The 7,652-nt window shown below is 35.9% G+C and overlaps 1 long non-coding RNA gene across 1 annotated transcript; it reads right to left on the minus strand.

The window, feature by feature from the left end:
* Positions 1–793: 793 nt before the first annotated feature.
* On the minus strand, positions 794–5,029 carry LOC134732609 (uncharacterized). The gene is made up of 3 exons (XR_010115930.1): positions 4,671–5,029; positions 2,149–3,546; positions 794–1,853 (listed from the first exon to the last, which is right to left on the minus strand). It is a non-coding gene; the product is annotated as an uncharacterized lncRNA (long non-coding RNA).
* Between the last annotated feature and the right edge of the window lie 2,623 nt (positions 5,030–7,652).

Raw genomic sequence — 7,652 nt, forward strand, 5'->3', positions numbered from 1 at the left:
AAACCTAGAGGTAAATATATTCCACTCACATCTGGACTTTAATTTATCTATTTTTTTTCTAAAGTTAACCAAAAAATATCATTTGATCTGTCATGAATTACTTTGATTATTCAAATAAATACAAAGACAAAGAAGAATTCCAAAAAATGAGATGACTTTGACAAAGCAGTGAAATAAATTTTCAGTAAAGATGATAATCTGAATGAGTGCATTTTTAAAAATCGGAGTAGGTATTATAGCTACTTAATTTTTAATTTTTTTCAGTGCCATAAAAACTATTCATTTAATTCTCCTAGAATAAATTAAAATTGACAACAATTTTCATTTAGGAATCCTAAATGACCTTTCCCAAGTATGCATCAGAGTTAAGCAATCATGTGACACACTACGTATCCAATGTTTGCACTGGCTCAGTTGTACAGTTTGTTATGCAGACAGACACAATTAAGCTCTTTGGGAGAGCATTGTTGACACAAACAAGCAAAAGTTTTCTTTATGCTAAAAACAGAAAACAACAGACTAAATGACAGCCTAAGAGGAAGTCATGACCGCTGGCAGTACACTGTCACTCACCTTTCCCTAGTGAATTAATTTGCCATGAATATTGGAAACAGCATTCTTAATGCCAGAAACAAAACCATTAAACCATCATCCAGGGAATGGACAGGGATTATACGGACATCTAGGAACTCTAATGCCACAGTAATTATAATCTTAAGTAACTTCAGTGGCTCAAGAGCTTTGCTCATCTGTTATTTTAACCGATGGACGTCTGTCTGTTAAACCTGTGGGCCCTGTGTGACTATTTAAACTGTCAACAGTCACAGGAGAATCAAAAGAAGCAAAATCTAGTTGCAGAAAAGTTTGGTTTATCGAAATAAAGACAGAAAATATGTAAATATAGATAGATAGATGAATGCATAGATATAATAAATATTTTACTTTATTCAGTAATTCTTTGATCATCCATCCTTTCATTTACATGGCCTTTAATACCACAATAGGACTTTATTAACTAGTGTTTATGACTAATATAGTAGCTTCCTGGAGAGTTTACTTGAGTATGTCTCTATCTCCTTTTACCCTTTATATCAAAATCACAACAACACTCTAATAATAGCACTAAGAAAAAGGAATGTCTTCAGACCTCATGATTTGGTGCAGGTCAACCTCTCTACCCATGTTCTTCATTTTGTACTAACCACGATGGCCTTAATGTTCTCCTCTGATTGACTAGACTTTATACAGGCTTCTGCCTGACTTTGGGCCCCTGTCCTCCCTTTTCCTAGAGCATTTACTTTAGAAAACTCGACATTTTAATTTTTTCTCTCTCCATTGAGATATACATTTTCTTCTAGCCTAATTCTTGTTTTATAAACCCTGTTTTAAAGCCTCGTTTTATAACCCTTTCTCAAAGACAGAGGAGTCATCCCTTTGAAATATAATTATCGAAGGCAGTCTCTGTCTCCCAGTCTCTACGGGAGGGTAAGAGCCTAACTTCACCAAGCACTAAGTAGCAAACACAGAGGCCTAATCACATGGACCAATATCCCTTCTGATGTTCTCTTATGCTGTAGAACAACCCAGCTCTTAAAAAAAAAAATATTTAAAATTCTCCTGCCCTTTTTTTTAGGGGAGTTAAATTCCGTTTTTCTCCTCTATTGCAATAGTCTTGATCTCTATCATAATAGTCTTTAATAAAGTCTTTAATAATAATGTTTAATAAAGTCTTCCTTGACTGTTTAACTCCGAGTGCATTATTTTCTTTGACAGCACTGTATCTTCCATTTCTCATTCCTCTTCATGTGTCCATCTTCAGTCTCTTTTTTGAGATTTGAATTATTCTTTAAGACCTAGGCCGGGCGCGGTGGCTCACGCTTGTAATCCCAGCACTTTGGGAGGCCGAGGCGGGCGGATCACGAGGTCAGGAGATCGAGACCACGGTGAAACCCCGTCTCTACTAAAAAAATACAAAAAATTAGCCGGGCGCGGTGGCGGGCGCCTGTAGTCCCAGCTACTCGGAGAGGCTGAGGCAGGAGAATGGCGTGAACCCGGGAGGCGGAGCTTGCAGTGAGCCGAGATTGCGCCACTGCACTCTAGCCTGGGTGACAGAGCGAGACTCCATCTCAAAAAAAAAAAAAAAAAGACCTATATGAAATGCATTTCCTGTGAGTATTACCATCTAATTTGAAATTTCCTTGGAGTTGAAGGGTGAGACTCGCTGTGTTTTGTTTTCAAATGCTTAGTTTCCAAAAATGTAAAATAACATAAATAATCTTACCCTACATGAATTAGCCAGTCTCTTTTATAATACTCAATATTTTAATGAGCGATTGAAAGAGTGGAGAAAGCTGTCCTTTTTTTTGCCCACCAGTTAGAAGGGCATTTCTTCAGTTTCCAGTCTTCACATGTTCACTTAGAAAGGGGAAGAAAAACTGAGTTAGAACACTGTGAAATTTGTCTTGCTGAAACATTTTTAGTTACTTAAAAGACAAAGAGGACTATCATCTTCCCTCTCACCAGGCAACTTTCCTTCAAATGACTTTGTAATGTCACCGAATACAGAACTCTGCTGAGTAGGGAATAAAAACATTGATGTCTGTGAAAAAGTGCTAAACAACTCCTTGACATTTGTGTCTGGCACTGTAAGGAAGTTTACTTACGAGAAAAGTTTATTGTGATGCTCATCAGGCATTGAATGTTCTATTTTTTTCCATACAAAAATGTGTAATTATGTGCAGCAGCATACATGTACATCTGAGTAGAAAGAAATAACACAGTGGGAAACAAGGGCAAGAGCTAGAGAGGGGTTATTTGCTGTTTCTCTTTCATTTTGAGCTTTGACAAAAGAGAAGGATTAAATGGAAACAAAATAACATTATCACCAAAAATTTGAAAATGAAAGGTTGAAAGAGAAGAGTAAGATCTTATTAAAAAGAGTTTTCTTAAGTCTTCTAATACTCAACATGCAATCTGTTTTCACATTGTCTGAATCTACCTAAAATACACCACAAATTGCACACCATGCACCACCCTTATGACCCTACACCCTGCCACCACCTTCCCTCAATTGGACTCCTGCAATAATTTCAGAGGTGCCATTCCTGCCTCTTCTCTTTCATTCTGCTAAAAACTATTTGTTCCCTGGCAGTAAAAGTCACCTTGGTGAAAAAATGTTGTGTTTTCAGTAAAAGAGAAAGCCTGTCACTTTCCTGCTCAGAACCTTCAAATCCGTTCCCCAAAATCTCAAGCACACGACCATATTCTAAAAGGCACTACGTGATCTGTCACAAATCTGCTTCTCCAAAATTATTGCCTTTCATTCTCTCTACCAGGCCAACTCAAACCAAACTGTACTTACTGCTATTCCTCCAAAGCAATTGCCTGGAATTTCCCTTAGAGATCTCCACGTGATTCACTCCCTTACCTCGTTTAAGACTCTGGTCACTTATCACTATTTTAGATTCTTCTAGAATCTCTTTCTTCTTCACAAGCCACCTGTTAACACATGATACTCCATTGCTGTTTTTGTAGCACAATTTCAACCTGAGATAATGATATAAAAACAATAAGAAGATGGCATCACTTTGTAGTCCCACAATCTAATGGCTGCTCTTGATTATGCCAAGAATAAAAACCACAATATTTTGTGTGGAAAAAGAGGTCATACATGATAAGAACCCTTCCCATATCTATTAATTAATCATCACACACTATTCTATCTTCTTGCTCACTCCTTTCCAGCCATGCTGACATTCTTGCATGCTTTGAGCATTAAAAAGCTGGAGCCTTATATTCATTCTCCTTTGGATGGCTTATTTTTTCATTATATTCAGGTATAGCACCACTTCTGTATTAAAGCCTTCTTTGATACCAGTATTAAAATACCACTTCACAATACTTCCTATTGCCTAACCTTTCTTTTTTATGTTACATGCATTTGTAACTGCTTTATATGTTAAACATCAAGTTTATGTGCTGATTTCAATGGAATGAGAGCATAAACTTTGTTTCTCTGGGTTATCATTGTATTTTTGGCTTTTAGGAACAGTGCCTGCCACATAATAGACCCTCAGTAAATATACTGAATGAGTAAATTATATGTATGTTCAAAAGGCATTTTCTTTTCAATGCTACACATGAACGACTAACAGAAACACACCAAATTTCTTGAAATTGTGTTACTTTTGAAGAATTGCATTTTTTTTTTTTTTTTATACTGAAAAGAAATCTGACTTGGCTCCTCCCTGGACAATTCAATTTACTGCGACATTTGATTAAGAACAATAGATAACATATAGCTTCAATGAAAAAATAATCTATGGTATTTCATTTCTGAAATAACATTGTAAGGTGCTAGCATAAAGAAGGCAGAAGAAATAGCAGAGATAATATTCTTGACATTCAGGTTCTTTTGTTCTCTGTTGATAAATACAATATTTGATTTTTCACTTATATCAGTATCTCCAATCCACACCTCTTATCTAAGCTTTAACTTCTTAAAGTTCATATCCACTTGATTCTCTTTTAGTTATCTCAACATAAACATATCAAAAGGGAACAAGTTATTTATCTTTCCTATTTTCATCCTAACTACTCTCCTTGTTTTAATAATTTTTTTCTTCTCTTCTGTGTTTTGTTTTGTTTTCGTATCTTATGAGTGTCACTACCATCATGAAAGGGGGAAATTCCAGGAGGATAGGCAAAGAAAATTCACTCAAGAGGCCAGGCATGGTGGCTTACGTCTGTAATTCCAGCACTTTGGGAGGCGGAGGCAGGCAGATCGCTTGAGGCCAGGTGTTTGAGACCAGTCTGGACAACAAGGCAACCCTGTCTCCATTAAAAATAAAAAAAAAGATAGCCAGGTATTATGGTGCGTGCTTGTAATCCCAGATACTTGGGAAGCTGAGGACTGAGAATCCCTTGAACCTGGAAGGTATATGTTGCAGCGAGCTGAGATCACGCCAGTGCACTCCAGCCTGGGTGACAGAGTGAGAGTATCTCAAAAAAAAAAAAAAAAAAAAAAAAAAAAAAAAGAAGAAATAAAGAAAATTCACTCACAAAAAAAAACAATATTGGAAAACCATAAACTGAAACACTGTTGCAGCTCACATAGGACTGATTAATATTTGAATACCAAACAGCAAGAGTGGATAGAATTCACTGAACATCCAACAATATACATTAAGATCCCAGAATGATGACACTTTAGAGTGTAAGGTAAAGGGCTAAACTAGTTATAGATTATAAGTTATACTGTATCTTTCCTAACAAAGAATAAAAACTAGATTCAAAAATCAATAATATCTGTAAGTAATTTAATGGCTTGTTTAAATAAACTTCAACAAAATCTAGACTTCCAAAAACTTGACAATCAGAATGTTCACCACCCAATCAAAAGTGACCAGACATAAAAAGCAGGAAAATGTAATCTGTAAGCAGCAGATAAATCCTGATAAAAAAGATAGTTATAAGTGACTAAGATGATGGAATTAGCAGAGAAGACTTTAAACTGGTTATTATGGATACATTAAAATACATAAGCATAGGCATAAAAATGGACACAATGAAGAAGAAACTGAAAAATATAAAAGAACTAAACAGAACTTCTAGAATAAAAATTATACTCTATGAAATTTTAAAGATATCTACTGGATATAACTAACAGTCGTTTAAATGCTAAATAAAAAAAGATTAATGAACATGGGGGCTCTGCCTAAAATAAAGCATAGAAATATTGAACTCCTCAAAAGAGTTGGAAGAACATAAAATACTTGAAGTATTATAATAATGACATCAAAGCTTTCCATATATGATAAAATATCCATCCACAAATTTAAGCATTTTTTTTTTTTTTTTTTGAGATGCTCGCACCCTGGTTGCCCAGGCTGGAGTGCAGTGGTGCAATCTCAGCTCATTGCATCCTTGACCTACCGAGCTCAGGTGATTTTTCCCACTGCAGCCTCCCAAGTAGCCAGGACTACCGGTATGCACAGCCATGCCCAGATAATTTTTTGTATTTTTAGTAGAGATGGGGTTTTACTATGTTGCCCAGGATGGTCTCGAACTCCTGGACTCAAGCAATCCTCCCGCCTCGGCCTCCCAGAGTGCTGGGATTACAGGTGGGAGCCACCGGGTCCGGCCAAATCTAAGAATCTTGACCAATTCCAAACAGAATGAACTGAGACAATTTCTTCATGGGGCTTCATAGTTAAATTGCTAAAAACAGCAATAAAGAAAAACGTGTAAAATCAGCCAGAGAAAAAGACATCTGACACATATATAACTTTCTCAGAGAATGATAATTTCTCCTTTTGCTTCACTTTAAAAAATCTCAAGCAAGTATCTTTCACAGCAAATTCTAACCTGAAAACAGCAGGGAAAGAGAATACAAGGAATTTTACTTCCTAATGTTCCCTTTGCTGTGCTTATGAGCCATAGAAAGGAAAGAAAATGATGCACATTGACAACAGCCCATTTATTTTTTGATCTCTACAGCCCATGTACATATAGCAGGTGTTATTATTCTCCATATAATATTAATGTTAATATTTTAATATCATTTTCATATATTTATTTTTAACACTATGTTTATGTTTGAGGAGGAGACATTTATCTGGGGAATAAAATCCATTGCTTTCATTATCTTGACAAAGAATTTCAAGATATCCTAAAAGAAAAAGGCATCCTGTATGCTCTTAAATGCAGAAAGCTCTTAATTTTATACTCGAAGTCTCACCGCTGACACACACTGTGTTTGCAGGTGTCTGTATAGTCAGTGAAATAAAGCAACAATCTTTCTATTTAAATATAACTACCTTTGCATTAAAAGTATAGATCTGATTTTGACACCTTCTAAAATCATTACAGTGGTACCCCAGTGCCCTCAGAATAAAGTTCAATTTCAATTTTTATTCCAACGAGAACTTTATTCAATTTTTTCCCTGATATTTTATACATGACGTCTCTATTTAGATAAAGTCATTTTTTTTGACTTCCTTCCTTCCACCCAGAATGCTTCCACATTAAGTTAGAAGCTTCTTTCTAAATACATCCAGAAGTATCCTGTATTTCTCTCAACATATTTCTCCACTTTATTGTAACTGCTTATTGAAATTATTTGCTTTCTTTTGGAGTTGGATTTACCATGAGGAGAATAAGTCTTAAGCCTGCATGTCTTTTATTTAAGGAGGCTACTTTCCAGGGCCTGGTTATCGAGTACTGATAATTAAAGATCTTTTAAAATTACACATGAAATCTAAAATCACTTGAATTTTTGTAGCTAACATGTTAAATAATCATGATCAGAGATTTACTAAATTTTTCAACAATTCTAAAATATGTCTGATATTGCCAATGAGTTCAGAAGCCAAAACAAACATCGGTAAACTATGATAAAGTACACTCTTCCTGAAGGAAAGACTGAATTGTATGTGTGCATTTTATTTTTTAGACATACTCTTTGAAGAATAAATTCACTGACTGCCACTGGCCGGGCGTGGTGGCTCACGCTTGTAATCCCAGCACTTTGGGAGGCCGAGGCAGGCGCTTCACGAGGTCAGGAGATCGAGACCACGGTGAAACCCCATCTCTACTAAAAATACAAAAAATTATCCCGGCGTGGTGGCGGGCGCCTGTAGTCCCAGCTACAA

This window comes from Symphalangus syndactylus, chromosome 15, assembly GCF_028878055.3.
Source record: "Symphalangus syndactylus isolate Jambi chromosome 15, NHGRI_mSymSyn1-v2.1_pri, whole genome shotgun sequence".
NCBI lineage: Eukaryota > Metazoa > Chordata > Mammalia > Primates > Hylobatidae > Symphalangus > Symphalangus syndactylus.